At 44.0% G+C, this 15,715-nt stretch overlaps 1 protein-coding gene across 2 annotated transcripts in view; it reads right to left on the bottom strand.

Annotated features, from left to right (window-relative positions):
* The window catches only part of ppp1r16b (protein phosphatase 1, regulatory subunit 16B), a 50,460-nt gene extending 43,554 nt beyond the window's left edge, over positions 1–6,906 (bottom strand). The window contains exon 1 of one of the 2 annotated variants that reach the window (XM_040203951.2): positions 6,755–6,906. The gene's annotated coding sequence lies outside the window, so the exon portion shown is untranslated. The remainder of the gene's footprint in view (positions 1–6,754) is intronic. The other variant, XM_078091752.1, reaches the window with a different exon arrangement.
* Positions 6,907–15,715: the final 8,809 nt, after the last annotated feature.

The raw sequence follows: 15,715 nt of genomic DNA, 5'->3' as shown, positions 1-15,715 counted from the left end.
TTCTCTGCAAGAGGCTGCAGTAAGACCCTGTGAGATTACCACCGGCAATCTCCTTCCCCGTCTCTGATGAGAGCGCAGCAGCAGCATTCACAGGCGAAGCACGCACAATGTTTCCTTGCATGTTGGTTTGATGGAGAGCGAGCGAGCAAATGAAAGAGATTAATAAAAGGATTCCCCTCTGCGATTTTATTTTTCCGACAATCTTCTATCATTCAAGACTACAAAATAAAACAGGAAATACACTGATTTGAAAAAATCAGTACATTTTTTAAATAGTTTAATTGCCCAACTAACTTTACTGAGCTGCAAAAGCATTTTCCCTAAAAACATGCAAAAAGATTTCAATCTCTTTAACCTTCTCAGGTGCATTCCTACGCTGAGGCAGGAACTAGTACTGCTCAAACACTTCCCGAGATGCCTTTCAACATCTTGCACACGTTATTGCATAATCCATTCGACACGGCCACTTTAAGGCAGGTAGCAGACTTTTTCCACGTGCAGTAGAAGACCCACATGTGAACGCCTGAACGTGAAACTCTATTCACTTCCTGCCACCCGCACTTCGCATTAAAAAGATCCACGTCTGAGTAGGCCTGTCGCGATAACCGAACGATATGTTGACTTATCGCACAATATATAAAAATGAGCGCGATCATTTTTGGTGCTGCGATATATTATATCCGTTTTACATACAAATCCGAGAAATGGTTTATTCTTCTTACTCTGCCGTGTTCTTGTGCACGAAGTCTCCATTTCCTCGCCGCTATTTCTCCTTGAGATGTTTTTCTGTTTTTTTTTTAATCTATTATTTCCCCTGCCCACAGTGAGATTACAGTTTGCCTGTTACATCAACATGCAGGTTTACATCTTTCCAAAATGAGACCCGGGTCCTTCAAAGCAGGCTTTCCGACCTTTCCTGACAGGACGCAGCACTGATCCCTTTACTGCAAATCCATTTTCAAATTGGACAAATGTCTGACTTTACAAAAAGGGCCTCGACCTCAGTGCGGAAAGAGGGCGGCTCGCAGCGTCCAGGGCCTGGGTGGGGCTACTCGTCCATCTGCTGCGCACAGACAAGAGCAATTCATGTTTATTTTAGACAAATCTGTTTATTTATAAAAAGGGTTTGACCGAAGCACGCCCTGTTTCATCCCCCACCCCTCGCTAAAGTCATCCGGTTCACTCCATCACACGCATATTCAGGAAAATCCTCTTGTGTCTTTTCTGAATTGTTCCTGATACTCTTCTTCCCCCCCCTCCCCGTTTGGAGCTCTTTCCCGCTGTTGAGTCATTTAGCTGCCTAATGATGGTTTGAGTCTTTGGCTAAGACCTAGCCGGGGTAAACAGGGCTTAGGCTGCGCCGGCCTGCAGTACGTGTCACTTCTAATCCACAACTAAACCAAGACGGGAGCGCAGAGACTGCGGGCAGGAGCCGTGCATGCGCATTTCTTATCGCACTACATTCCAGAATGAAGACGATCATACCGTACGTTGGATGAAGATGATGAGCTTATTTCATACAGGTTTGTGAATTTCTAATTTAACGATGGTGGTGGAGGAAGCTCGTCCTTAAAATCCAGAGCATCGGCGGTTTTGAACCCCCCGGCTCGGCTGGTATACGTCGGCGTGTCCTTGATGAAGAGCACTTAACCCCACATTGATCCCGCAGGCCGCGTGAGCCGCTGCCAACGGTTAGTTGCGCTCCGGAGGGGCAGGTGGCACCTTGCACGGTTAGCGCCTGTCGTCGGAGTGGGAACGGGTTTGATGATGGAATGCAGGTGATTCGAGTGGTTGCTGAACGGTTTGCAGGAAACCGCCCTCACGGAGCACAAAACAACATGCAGAGCCACTCTACCGCCACACCTCTTTAAGTAGGGCAGCGGAGGTAGCCGCTCTTCTTTGTCTTTATCGCTCCACTAACCCCAGCGCGATTTTCCAAGAATAATCCCGACATCAAAATAAAAGCAGTGTAAAGCAATTGTTCCAGAATATTTTTTTTTTTTCCCCAACACGATCTGAAGACATCCTGCCGTCAAACCAAAAAGATTTAAACACATAACTTCCCGTGTGGAGGTAATTGGATAGCTTGAATGAAAGCCAGCAAGGACTTTGACCCACAGCGCTAGAACGCTGACCCCGTCATTGTTTCAGAGCCGGCGCACATCTGTGCCAAAATCTGATCAACCTGATCCTTCTTTTAAGGGAATGTTGCATCTGCCGCTAAACAGTTCAGACAGGAGCATCATGTCGGGAACATAAAACACTTCAAACTGACCGTTCATTTGGGGGACTCCTTGAGAGTACGCTTTTAGGCAAACTTCTGCACACTCATCACTATTTAAACAGATCCAGCTGTTCCCTTCAAAAGGAACCCCGCAGTCAAGAGATCAGAGCTGGAGAAGCGTCGCTTCAATAGTTTGGGGTTAATTTTCAAAACCGTAATGGGAAAATCACTAGCGGTTAACAGAGTGTGTGTGTGTTTATGTCGAGGTTCTTCATGCACAGTGGGCAAAGAAATGTTTGAAAAAAGAATAAATAAAAATGGCAGAAACAACACAGACGGTACGAACCAGGAACACACACACACACACACACACACACAGCTGCAGCCTGGGTACTACAAGCCACAACCACCTTCTCCACTAAGAGCTGTAGAGAGCGGAGAGAGATGGAAAACGGGGAAAAGCAAACTCTAAAAGCCCCATCTCACACAGGAGAAGGAGAATACAGGAAGACAGACTTCAAAAAGCACACACACAAATACACACACACACACGCAGAGGCAATATTTCAACACTTTCAATGGTGGCCTTTGAAGCCCAACAGCTGTGCTCCCCTTATCTAGGAGACATGTTGCTCATCAGGACAGCAGGAATCTTTATGGAAAGTAGTGAATGTTTTTCCTCGGTTACCGACTTGATGAGAACTGCTGTGAAGCGCCGCTTTCCCCCAGAAGAGAAACCACGTCGTGCTTTTCTTTATAATCACCACGAAAAAAGATAGATTCGATGAGACGGGAACATTTTTTTTTCAAGGACGCATGATCAACCGCACTCAGAAGGATCAAACTAGAGACCTGCGAGGCTCGCTCTGTGTGCTTTCCTCAACAATGTGAGGGGAAAAACGCCCCCCTCCCCCCCAGCCAAACGCCTTCCTGAACAGAGGGTGCAGGCCACAAACTCTACGAGCTCACTTCCTGTTCACGACACTTCGACAAAGCGTGCGCGGGATGTTTTGGCTGCGACACAGAAACGCGCAGTTGAGGTGGGAACGCGGCACGAGAGGCCGCAAAGACGCCGCGACTCAGAGAGGACGTTCAATCTGCGCGAAGGCCTTTAAAGACGTGCGTTATCCAACGGCGGTAACAGACCGGGCCTCCCGAGTGCACATCGCGTGTCTCCGGAGGGAAAAAATGTAAATAAAGAAGCAAAGCAGCCTTGTTTTAGGCTTGTTGACATGGCACCTTACAAATAATATGTTTGTTTTTTTCCCCCCATGGTCTGTACGAGCCGATGCGCCGGAGCAGAAATCATTCATTCATTCATAAGCCGGCCTGATTGGAGGAGGTGGAGGCAGCGATGGTGTGATGAGGGTTGTATTACTGCTCACTGTGAGGAGGATTTTCATTATTGATTTATCATTTAGCAGATACAATGCACATGAAACACTCCGGAACCCCGATGGTGACGTCTGCAGGTGTCTAGCTTTGCCCCGACAAAACATCCCGAAACGTTCAGTTTGCATTATGGATGAACAGTAACTCACCAGTGAAAATAGTTGGGGAATATTTGTCCGCCGGTCAAATCCGTCCACCCACAAATCGACGGTTCTAGATTCCGTTATTCTACTCGGAGGATTCATGAACTGAAAAAGGTTTTATGTGGTGTCACCTCAGGTTTGGCTTTTGGGGCTTTCAGCACAAGAAAGATCTACTGTTATCGACTTTCATGCATTTTTAAATCATCTCTGCGTCTCAGACCAGTTATAAATACTAGCGTTTCCGACAGACCTTCAAAATCAATAAATGTCACGCATTGATCGATGGGGACGACTGACGTGATGCTCAAGCTCCTCTCACTAAAACATTCGTTTTGTTTTTCCTCTCAGCGAGTACCTGCACAGGGGAGAGACGGAGCGGATTGGAAACCCCAGCATGCACCAGCAGGAGATCCACCATTATATCCCCAGATCACTTAACAGTCAAACAACACAACCTGAAGAATACGAGAGTAACTCACACAACGCACACTTTGCGACCCACAACCCCACAAGCCAAACCTGCACAATCACGTCGACATCCAGGGAAGAATTCAACAGTTTTTTGAGTATTTTGATTACAAAGTGGCCTTGATAGCTGCCCTGAGACTTGCCCGTCTCAGTATTAAGACCGGCGATTAGCAGACAGCGCCTGGTTGGCAGCTGTAATCAGAGCGCTGATCCGGTATAATCGCTCTTTCGATAGTAATCAAGCACAGTGGTTTCAGGCGCGGCTCACGGAAGACATCTTAAGCAGCGGGAGGTCACGGAGGAGATTTTACAATCCTCACAAGATACTTCCAGTTAGGAGTGAAGCATGAAAAAAAAAAGATTTTTGTTTAAGCCAAAACGTCCCCCATCCACAGCTTATGCAGCGCTTGTGTTGACTCGCCTTTGATGTCAGTCACAGACTCCGGAGAAACGTTTAAGGATGAGGTGAAGCCTCCTGGGACGCTGTTCTGCTTCAATATTTCATGAGCAAACAGGCAAAATCACCGTGTCGGAATAATTAAACATCCGTTAGGGTACGAAGCTGCAGAGAGCGTTTTACGGAGGCAGCTCGTGGGTGCAGAGGAGGAAGTGAAGGAGAGCAGCGGGGCTCCTCGGGAATCAGAGGGATCACACTCTGCCTTTGCAGAGCCGTCGCGCGTCGGGCCTTCTCTGCCACGGACCATGTGAGGTGCAAAGAACACACACACGCGTGTGCGGATCAGGGTGGTGCAATGACACACGCAGCAGAGGAATTAGTGTGCAGACTTGTGACCCCCCCAACTGTTGCCCGAGTCTTACGGGGGTTCTTCCTTTGCTTTTCTTTGGCACTAACAGCTTAATAAAAGACCCTTTTTGTTATTTGAGGTGATCAAACAATCCGCCTCTCACCATTATGCAACACAGACGGCACATTTCCGCTTTATACAGCTCATCATCCAAAAGAGGGTCCCAGCCGGCATCGGGCTGCAGACGAGGCAGGCGCCGGACATTCTTCGCATTCTACGCATTATGCCGGTAAGAAGTGGACTCAAAGTCAAATGTATAAGTTCTCATGGATGTGTTCAACAGCACCACTGATCTAATTGACGTCACTTTGTTAAGCCTTGACTCCTCCGCCTTGACTCCTCCGCCCTCGGAGCCTTGACTCCTCCGGCCTTGGCGTCTCTTCCGAGGAGACGCCAGGAGAGGAGGCTAGGAAAGGAGTCGAGGATTTACCAACCCAAAGGCCTGTTGTGACTCCTGCGTGCCCTGCAGCTCCACCTTACGATGACCACAGCTCGTACTGCCGCTGGTCACGTGTGGGGAGCCAGGGCCCGACCAAAGCTTGCCCTCTGTACGCGCTACTTTTTTTGGGTGGGGGGGTGTTTTGGAATGTGTAGAAGGCCTCAGTGTTTAAGCTCTAGGAGGATTGAATGACTTCAACTGTGAGCGTCACATGTGAGCATCTATTCAGCCCCGAGGCATCCGACACGCGGCCCGGGTACCACGACGTCACCGACCGGACGGTCGTTCTCTGGTTAGTCGCATGTTGGCACGCACATACGTGTGCAGGGGTGTTGTCTGCGTGAAGGCAGGTTGCACCGTCTCTGTCTGTGTCTCTCTCCCGCTGCAGATGTTGAGAGGAACAGCAGGAGAAAGTGCTCAGGACAGGCCAACGCGGCGACCGTCCTCAGCACATCTGGCACAACGTGCTGATGTTTCCAGTCTATTGTGTGAACATAAGGCAGTGACAGCGAGAGGCGGCGCTGGTGTCATCGTGGTACCAAAAGGACCGCACAGATGTTTATTATTTATCTCTCTTAAACAATCATGAACTGAACCATGGTGGTGTTTGATCGATTGTTGGACAAAACGTTATGGGCAATTTTAGTTTTCTTTCTTTGGGACTTGGCCCTAAGAAAATAATCAATTCAAAGTCCTATCAATCAAAAATCGTCAAGCCTATGCTGGTGTTTGCCTCCAGTGAGTTTGGGCTTTATTTCACATTACTTTAATTTAAATATGAGTTTTAACTAAATGATCTGACTGATGAATGACTAAAATGATCGATTTGAACCCCAACAATTCATTCAGAATGAAAACAAAAGTTAGCAGCCACTGACGGGCCTATTTTTAAATGATCATCGAACCTTCAGCTGTCCTCCGCGCACTGATTTGAGAAGTTTGCAGGAAAAGAAACCCACGCGGAACATCGCAGCGGCGACCACCGGGGGGGATGTTCAGCTGATCTCAGACCCGCGGAGGCGAATCCACGAGCCGCGGGGACCGACGGGGACCGACGGGGTCTTTCTCACCGGTTCGATCGCTTCGTCGTCGGATCGGCGGTTAAAAGCGAAGGAAGCTGCGAGAGGAGATTCCTCCTCCACCGAGGAAGGAATAAACCCCCCTTCCTCCTCCTCCTCTTCTTCTTCTTCTTCTTCTTCTTCTTCCCACCTCGTTTAGTTTCAGCCGGTCAACGGCTCCCAAACAACAACAAAAACAACACGGACAAGTATCGTTTACTGACCTCAGTGCGGCTCGTTCACGTCGAGAGGGGAAGATATCCTGAAGGTTTAAACTTGTCCCGTTAGTGAGCGACACGGCGGGGCTGAGCGCAGGAGCTCAGCGTGCGCGTGCGTGCGCGCGTGTGTGTCTGCAGAGTCTCTCTCTCTCTCTCTCACCAATTCACTCCCGGAGGGCGGGGCTGAGAGAAAGGGGAGGAGACCGAGGAGCACGCAGGGGTGCACAAAGCGGGGGGGGGGGGGGGGGGGTCTACAGCCCCCGACCACCGGAGCAAAGAGCAGCTTTAGGAGTTCTATGGTGACACGCTGCAGTAGAGAAAACGCACGCATATAGTTGCTGCCTGTTAACCAATAGCGGTCTTTGAAAATGAGCTAAATTACAGGGTTATTTTTATGTAAGCGTGTCCTGGCATGTTCGGATTTTTTTTCTTTCTCCTGTCAGGGCTTTATTTCTGTGTTTAGCTGTGTTTTTCATGATTTTTAGTTAATTTGCACGTTGTTTCATCCCTTTGCGGTGCCTTGGGCTCTCCGGGCCACCGTAGAATCCGCCTTACCGGCACTGAGTGGTTGAAGTGAGGACGTAAAGGCACACTGCCTTCCATATCACACTAAAACGTACAGACTAGTGTTGGGATGCACTACATCCACACACCGTTACACCTTGAACTTTGACCCTTTTGGTCGTATAATCCTGCAGAGGATTGTGGGTCAGAACAGTCAGCAAAGCATGCTGACCTACTGCAGAATGAGAAGGACGTCCAAGTATTTTTGGCGTACTGCATTTCACATACCGTACATGTATCTGGAGATCCGAAACAACAACTTGACATACTGTGTCAAGTGTTTCTGTAAACAAGTACACAAACAAGTACACATGTTGATTATTTGCCTCCGTAAGTTTAAGACACCAAGAGAATTTTCTTTATTATCAGCATTGTTGGTAAATAGTCGTCTCACATGAGCCAGTAGTTAATTATACAGTAACTCAAAGTCTGGTTTTGCAGCTCTCAACATCAGATAACTGAATATTTAAGACACTCATCCTGATAAAAGACTTTAATTTCACAGACTTCATCTTTAATGTATTATTTAGCTGAGGTCGTACTTTGAGCGACCAACCTGCCACCAATGCTGACATGTGACTCTTTTGATTCTAGTGTTCTTTTTGAAAAAGTTTGATGCACAGGCAAGAAATCCCATTTGGGGCTGAGGATTCTTCAAATTAAAGATTCAGATTTGAATCTTTAATTTGTCTGATTCTCCTGCAATATTAAAGGTGAATTGCAAGATGGCATACTTTTTCATACTTTTGCTCAGAAAGCCATTGTGCAACAAATAACACATAAATTAGTAATTATTTATATGGGTATTTATAAAGGATACCGTTGGGTAACCAATGTGGCACATCATACTGGTACGAGCGGTTAACACAAAAAGTCCAGAGGAGAGAAGCGGATGTATGTTTTAAAAGAAGCACAACACCGACCTGTTAATGTCTTAATGTTAATGTATTTCCTATTATGAATCATTCAAAGATTACATGTATATGATAATCCGGTAAAGAAAATACTGTGGATTATTTGAGGGCATTTTTAACTATAGAGACGTCACCAAACTTTTGACACATGACGGGGAGGGAAGTGATTCTGCAAAAATGTTGATAATGATCACTATATTTTATTACTGTATATGTGCCTCGATATAATTTTGGCGTGATAACATCCAAACCTGGAAAACCAGCAGGTATGTCCACATTGGACAAAGCAGCCCCGTGTCATTGTGAAGGACACCCATCCAATGCATTACCTCTCAATCACACTTCAAGATGATGGTCACAGTGACAACAGCTTGAAACACTTGGCTGATGCAAATCGAAACAAAAAACGCTACAAAACAACTTGGTCAATAATTTGGATACAAAAGATCCAGTGAACAAGACTCCTTGGTTGGGTTTCTGCCAACAAAATGCAAAATGTAAAGTTAAGGCAACAAAAGTACTTTGTTCACCAGGGACACAATCAGCAGTCTACTGGGGGAAAGGCCTGTGTTTTCTCGAGTCCATCCTCTGCTCTGGCCTCCGCTGACTCATTTTAAACTTTATTTATGGCTGTGATCTGAGAATCTGGGTCAGCGGTAACGGTTGATGGAGTGAAGTGTTTGCTCATACACTCCCCCCTTTTCTCCTCCTAACCCTAATCGTCCTGCTCCCCCTGGGAGCTGGAATGGCTTAAAAGTTCACCCTTTACATATTTCATGGATTTGTAGTTGCCCTAATTTTCCCAAGGAGCAGAAAGGGCTGGTTGTTTTGTTGGGAGTGGCATGCACGACTAAACAAAGGCCGCAAATTAAATCTTAATAATGAGGATCAGGTCTTTGCAGTATCCCTCAAAATGGCATTTAAATCATTCTTCCGCTTTTAAAAAATACAATGGGGAATTCTTGCCATATCTTGTTTCCACCTGTTTCCAGTGTTATGCTAAGCTAACCATCTTCAATCTCTATATTAAATGAATAATATCAAACTTCTGAAATCAATCCCCTCATGCAAAATCTTGACATTAAATCAACTGTTCCTTTAACTTTGTTCAGAAAAGGCCTGTAACGTGCTTTAGAATGATTATAATCTGATCATTAAGCGCTAAATTTGAATTTAATTTTCAAGTCAGAAACTTTCCATCATCTGCTTTAATGGTTTGCGACACACTGTCGGTGACTAATGATACAACAACACATGTTTAATATATCTGAAGCCGGTGAAGTGTTGCAGGAAAGACAATCACACTCTGTGTGAAGCTAAAAACGTTTTTGTAAATTTGCTCCAACAATAAACAGAATGTCTCTATGTCTCTCTGCCTCGCATTGATCCAACCTCTCCGTTGATATTTATCTTCTCTAACGTGCTGAAGGCTGGATCGCTGCCATAAATCTTCTGGGAGCAACGAGTCCAGGTTGTCCGAGTCATCCCATTAAGATATTAGCACATTGAGACGCGGCTTTCTGCTCTTTTTGATCATTTCTGACTGTGATTCATCACGATGTACCGTAAGTATTGGCCCCGGGTTCAAAGTGGGAAGGCATTTCTCTCTTCTACTAGAGAAAAATTACTCAGCCATTCACCTACAAACCACCCGTTTATGTTTTTTTTCTTTCTCTTTTCCGTCCAAAATCCAAATGTGGCTGATTTATTTTTTGAATTCTTCTGAGAACTGAAAGAACACTCTCATCCTCAATGACCAAGGAAATACGAACCACAAATGAGTGTGTTTCGTGGGAGAACTCCCCGTGGGTTATTCGCATATTGCTGATGTCACAGCTACAGCGAGTAACCTTGAATTTAGCTGAAAACCCCCACACAAAAAACAATAAATGTCTTTTCTTTTGCTTTTCTAATTCAAACACCATTACACTTGTGATATATTTGTGCAGGACACCAAATCAAATGACGGTGCATTCTGTGAATGCAGCGTCACTATAATCTTTGGATTTGTTTTCTGTTTTATTTGATAGTTAAATGTCTGAACAGCAGTCTTAGTTCTTTGCCTAAAAGTGAGTGAAAGTAGCAACCACATAACAATGCAGTCGTACAACTAAAAGTACAGAAGTATTATCAGCAGAGTGTACTTTAAGTATCCAGAGTTAAGCATGGATTGAATGTATAATAAATGTATCAAGTGTTATTGTGTTTATTAAGGTGAAATGTATGGCATGGCCCTTTTTTGTGTATAAAGTAGTATAATAACTGTGCGCAAGAAGGCTGACACTTAAAGAGTAAATGTTTTTCCATCATCGCACGCAGGACATTCAGTCATCAAACCGAGTGTAAAGCTCCTCTGCATCCTGTCACAGCATCCAGTGAGTACCAGTCACTCGTCCCGCCAGCAGGAACAATAACGCAGCTCTGAAGTGAAACCTTGAGGTCAGAGCTTTCTTTTGGAGAATTTGACAATAAGCCAGATGATAGTGTGACTCCTCTTTGGCAACACAGTGACAACCTCTTTCAACTGAACCTTCAACATTAAAAAGAATTCCTCCTCCTGCCTCTTTCTCTTCTCGGCATTGTGTCGCTGTCGCGTTGAGCCCATTGAGCTGACTGTGAATGACTCAAATTATACATGCATGCAAAGATCACGACCAACGACTCTCAACAGTGCTGGCACTCAGTGTACAAAAGTGTCTGTTTCTATTTCTTTGAGCGCAAAAAAGGAAAACCCGAAGGCTTTCAAATGCGGAAAACAAACCACCACTCACAAGAGACCCGAGGGGGAAATTCACTCTGCTGGAGGCCTTGTGTGGTCTCACTCTGCAGCAGAGTTCCATCCTGGTTTGCAGACACTGACGGTGCAGTTTTGAAAACTTTCTTTTAACTCCGTGTAGACCAACGAGGTGTGAATAATTCGTGGCCTTGCCCAAATTCATCACACCATATATTAATGCAAAAAAAAAAAAAGGATAAGCGAGAAGGACCGACGAGTCACTGAGTAAAAAATTCTGCGTAATCCCCGGCTTCACCGACCGACTGTGCACGTTCCCTCAGGCAAGGCGGCCATTCCCAGATGCCCCACAAATCTGGTGCAGTCGGTCCCTCAGCAGCTAATCCTGCAAGTCATTGCTGTGTTTGCAGTCAAGTACTTCCTGTAGTGGGATCCAAAATTCTAACCGGTTTACACATGAGACTCGTGTTTAGTGTTGCTCGCTGTCTAGGACTCATCATGTGGAACAAGTGATGAGCAAACGTTTGATCACAAACTGTTGAACCTCTGCAGGACCGATCAAAGGAAATCACGTCATTGATGTACTACTCGATGGAGACAGTTAATGCAGGAAAGGGCCCCCATTGTTTGTGCAGTTTAGCAACAAAATTGTGCTGTTCACCCTTATTTTACAGAAAGACAAGAGCTCCCCCTGGTGGTTGCAGCAATAGATTACACGTGAAATATTTCAGGCAATGATTTAAAAAAACAAAAAACAAGGGCAATATTTCATTTGCTAATATCATGTTTTGTGCCATTAGCACCAGCCTGTGGTCCAGTAGATTAATTTCAATTTCCTGTGGACTACAACTTATTAGTAGTAGTAGTAGTAGTAGTAGTTCTCACATTATGACACATTTGTTACTGCATACATTAAAAAATACTTGATCTGCTCTTTATAATCGGTTTGGTAAAGTCTGGCAATGATTTTTAATCATAATACGTATATATTAAGAATAATATGTTCTGCTATGGATGTGGAGAGAAAAGAGCAGTCAATTGTATATATGTTACTATTCTATTATTTTAATATGACAGCAGAATATCAGACAAAAAGTCAGTTTGCGGATGGAGTTCATTCAGTTATCGTTCTGATCCCACTTTTAAAATGGTTTTATGATAATTAGGCTCAAACAATCATTTATACGTAATCTCAATTTGCGTTGCTGCCAACATCCCACCACATATACTCAGGATTAATCCTAAAGCAGGATATTACCATGAGAGTGGTTAAATGTAGCAAGGGATTTTAGGCCTACCTGAATAACGTCCTTTGTTTGTGAATTTATATAATCAGCTCGCTCCTGATAAAAGTCTTCTTTGTAAACTAACAGAAAACCAATATTCCCAATCTTAAATTTAAAAAAAGGGAGCCATGTTAGGCTGTGACAGGATACATCTGAGTGTAATAAATGACAAATATGTACATCAACGTCAACCTGGGTTGTAAAAACAAAGTAAATAATAAATTGTAATTGTCAACCAGATATTTTTTTACTTTAGGCCTTGAGATTTCTTTCTGTTTCAGGCATTTTTGCTACATATTGACTTTTTTCCTGCAGCCTGATAACCACAAATATTCTGAAGAAAATCGGCAGCTTTCTCGTTACTCAATTTCGTTACTTTATGATTACACATGGTGTTGAATCAGTCTACGCAGAAACAAAAATCTTCTATTCGCGGCATAATCCGCTGTGCAAGAGCAGCCTGGTTTCACGTGCTTCTGTGACACGTGACGAGTGTGAAACAGCAGGTCTGGCCCGTTCCCACGTACCACTGCCTTCAACCAGCTGAGCTCCTTAAAGAATTTACCAACCCATGTCAGTGTGCGATGAATACATACGGTGAAAAGATATCTCCAAACATTGACTTTTTATTCTGGTTAATGCAAATAAGTTTCTGTTGGGCCTGAACTGTCTAAAGGAGGCTAACGTGATCGATAGCACAGGTAATGCTAATTAAACGAAATAATTAACTAAACAAACTCTCTGGCTAGTTTTTGTTTATTTTTATTGGCCATCCATCCTGTAGTATACTTCACCTTTGACCTTTTGGAGATACATAGTTTTTGTGTGTGAAACCACACAAAGCAAGAGGCAAAAAATACTTTTTAATTCTATTTCTAATCCGATCAATTTTTATTTCTCGAGTGCAACCTCGTATGAATTTGTCTCTGTGTTGCTTTTTCCACGGCGCTCTGTCTCATTGCGTCCCTGAATGCCTTTCAGCGGGGGATGCAATCGTCTGCGGGCATATTATCTGTCTCCATGGAAACGAAGAGCGGCAGTGGGAGGAGTGGCACGACGGGAGAAGGAGTGGGTTGGGGGGGGGCAAGCTGATGTCCAAGATTCGTAGGCCGCCCGAGCCACACGTGGGTTCCCGAGATGAAACAATGGCAGGAAGACAGCGGGCCGCTTTACAGGCCCTCTGTGCTCTCTGTCGCCGTGTCTCATTTTTCTGTGTCTCATGCGTTTCCTCCACACATTCTCTCTCTCTCTCTCTCTCTCTCTCTCTCTCTCTCTCTCTCTCTATCTCTATGCACACACATCCACAAAACCCTGGAATGAACCAACACGTCTGCAAGAAAGCAGAGAAGACAATGAAAACAAAAACAGGATCCCAGGGAGAATGCGTCTGTGCGGGAGGAACGATGTTTCCACCTAAAAGCTGCAGGGGTGGAGCGATTGAGTCCAGCTGAGTCCACAGTATGTTGGGAATGCGATATCTGCAAATAAATAGCTTCTGTTCCCGTACTGTGTCAACCGCAGGAGGGATTTCTTCCCGAAGAGTGATGCGAGAGCCTTGAGAAGACAGAAGTGGTGGTATGATAAGTGTGTCACATGAGCATCTTAAACACAATGGGGATGACATTTGAGGTGGTTGTTTGAGGTGTAACCGATATGAGCAATTCACCCTAAACATAAAAAGTAATGGCCGTGGTGGCAGCTTCGCTCTTCAGGAGACCTGAGCTAAATGCTAGCATGCTAAGAGCAGCTGAGGCTGATAGCGATGCCAATAGTCTCAGTGGAACTTGTTCTACAAGGTTTATCTCACTGCTACTCGTCACACAGGACATGCTCAAATTATTATATTTATTTATTAGTTATTATCTTATAAAAATGCTTGGAATCATACAGAAGTCACATTTAGAGCTCCAATAGGTAGAAATGTGATTTGTATCTTGTCATTACTTGTTTTTTGACCAAGATCAAGACAAACATGCACAAGATTTGTGTCATCGAGTTCAAATGTAAAAGTGCTGATTCATCCTGTGGGCACCATACATTTATGTTCAAAATGGCATGTCAATCCATTCAGCAGGTGTTATATTTTATGCATACATTTCAGTGGACCAACTGCCCGAAAGGCCTTGGCATCTGGAGCCCTGCTGCTAGCGTAGCTAAAAATAAGCATGCGGCATTTCTGCACAGCTGTGACTGTGATTATAGAAGCGTTAGTCCAAACTCGAGTCAGCCGGGGTTTTCCGAGGCTTTTATTAAATAGTCGGTCTATTGTTGATTCAACGCTTGAAGGTTGGAGGCCGTAAAAGACCTTTATTAAGACATCCGACTTTACAAGAGTGTTCAGCAGCCATGTAGAATCCCACCGTATTTAAGTAGAGCACGTCATGGTTGAAGCCTTCAGGGGATGATGGTGATAGAATGTGTTGAGGAATGAGTTAGACATTAAAAGGTCCAATAGTACACAATAGTAACATCCAATAGTATGATATAAAAGTATTTAATTAGAAACTACCAAATCTAGCATAGAGTTATGAAAATTAGAATCACGACAACAAAAATCATACTCTTTGAATGAGAAAAGCAGAACCCATTTCTTATTATTTATGATCCTTAAAGACTGAATGTAATTGTATATGGATGTAAAATTCACCAAATAAAATGGTTAAACTGACAGAACATTCCTTGGTTGTTATATTCACGGTGAAGAATCTGTTCTAGATTATTGTTATACGTATGCGTACACTAGGTACACTTATTTAAACCATAGAACAGGCACATTGCGCGTGCTTATGTTTATTAGTATGTTTAAAGCTTGTTTATATCCATCCAAATCACAAAGAGTGTAGGTTCCAATTTTGCTTGTATAAAGATTTTCACCATTTGAAAGATTCCAGAATTTACTACCATTTAATGTTGTACTAAAAGACCGTAGAAACGTTGATACTACGTGAGTCAGCTAACAAAAATATGTTTCTATGTGTTGTCCGTGTTTTTCTTGCATTTTTACAACCTGCGTCAGCTCAGTTATGATACAATAGTCACAGCTCAAATATGCCATGCTCTGCCATGCAGAGCAATGGAAGGTAGATATTTCATCCCTCCAACATCCTCCCCCTATTACTCACCTCCCAGCCCTCATACTGTACATGTCCACAATGCACCGAATTCAGAGTTCAGAAATATATACATATATATATACAAATAGGAAACCAATCAAGTAGAAGTAATACAAAACGTGGGAAAAGTGCGTAATCATCACAACAGAAGAAAAAAAGAACAATTTGACTGATAAACAAACATTCTCATAAGAAATGACTGATGACAGGCTTTAAAAAAAACTAAGATTATGGGTTGCAAATGGGTTTAGAGTTTAGTTGAGGAGCCTGTCAGCACAAACTTTTTTTAAAGTAAAAATTTGGTGGCCCTGCCTCCACTATTAAATAGTAATCAAAGCGGCACATGCCGCTCCATA

The sequence above is a fragment of the Gasterosteus aculeatus genome, chromosome 17 (assembly GCF_964276395.1).
Source record: "Gasterosteus aculeatus chromosome 17, fGasAcu3.hap1.1, whole genome shotgun sequence".
Taxonomy (NCBI): Eukaryota; Metazoa; Chordata; class Actinopteri; order Perciformes; family Gasterosteidae; genus Gasterosteus; species Gasterosteus aculeatus.
This window is presented reverse-complemented; position numbering and strand designations above follow the sequence as displayed.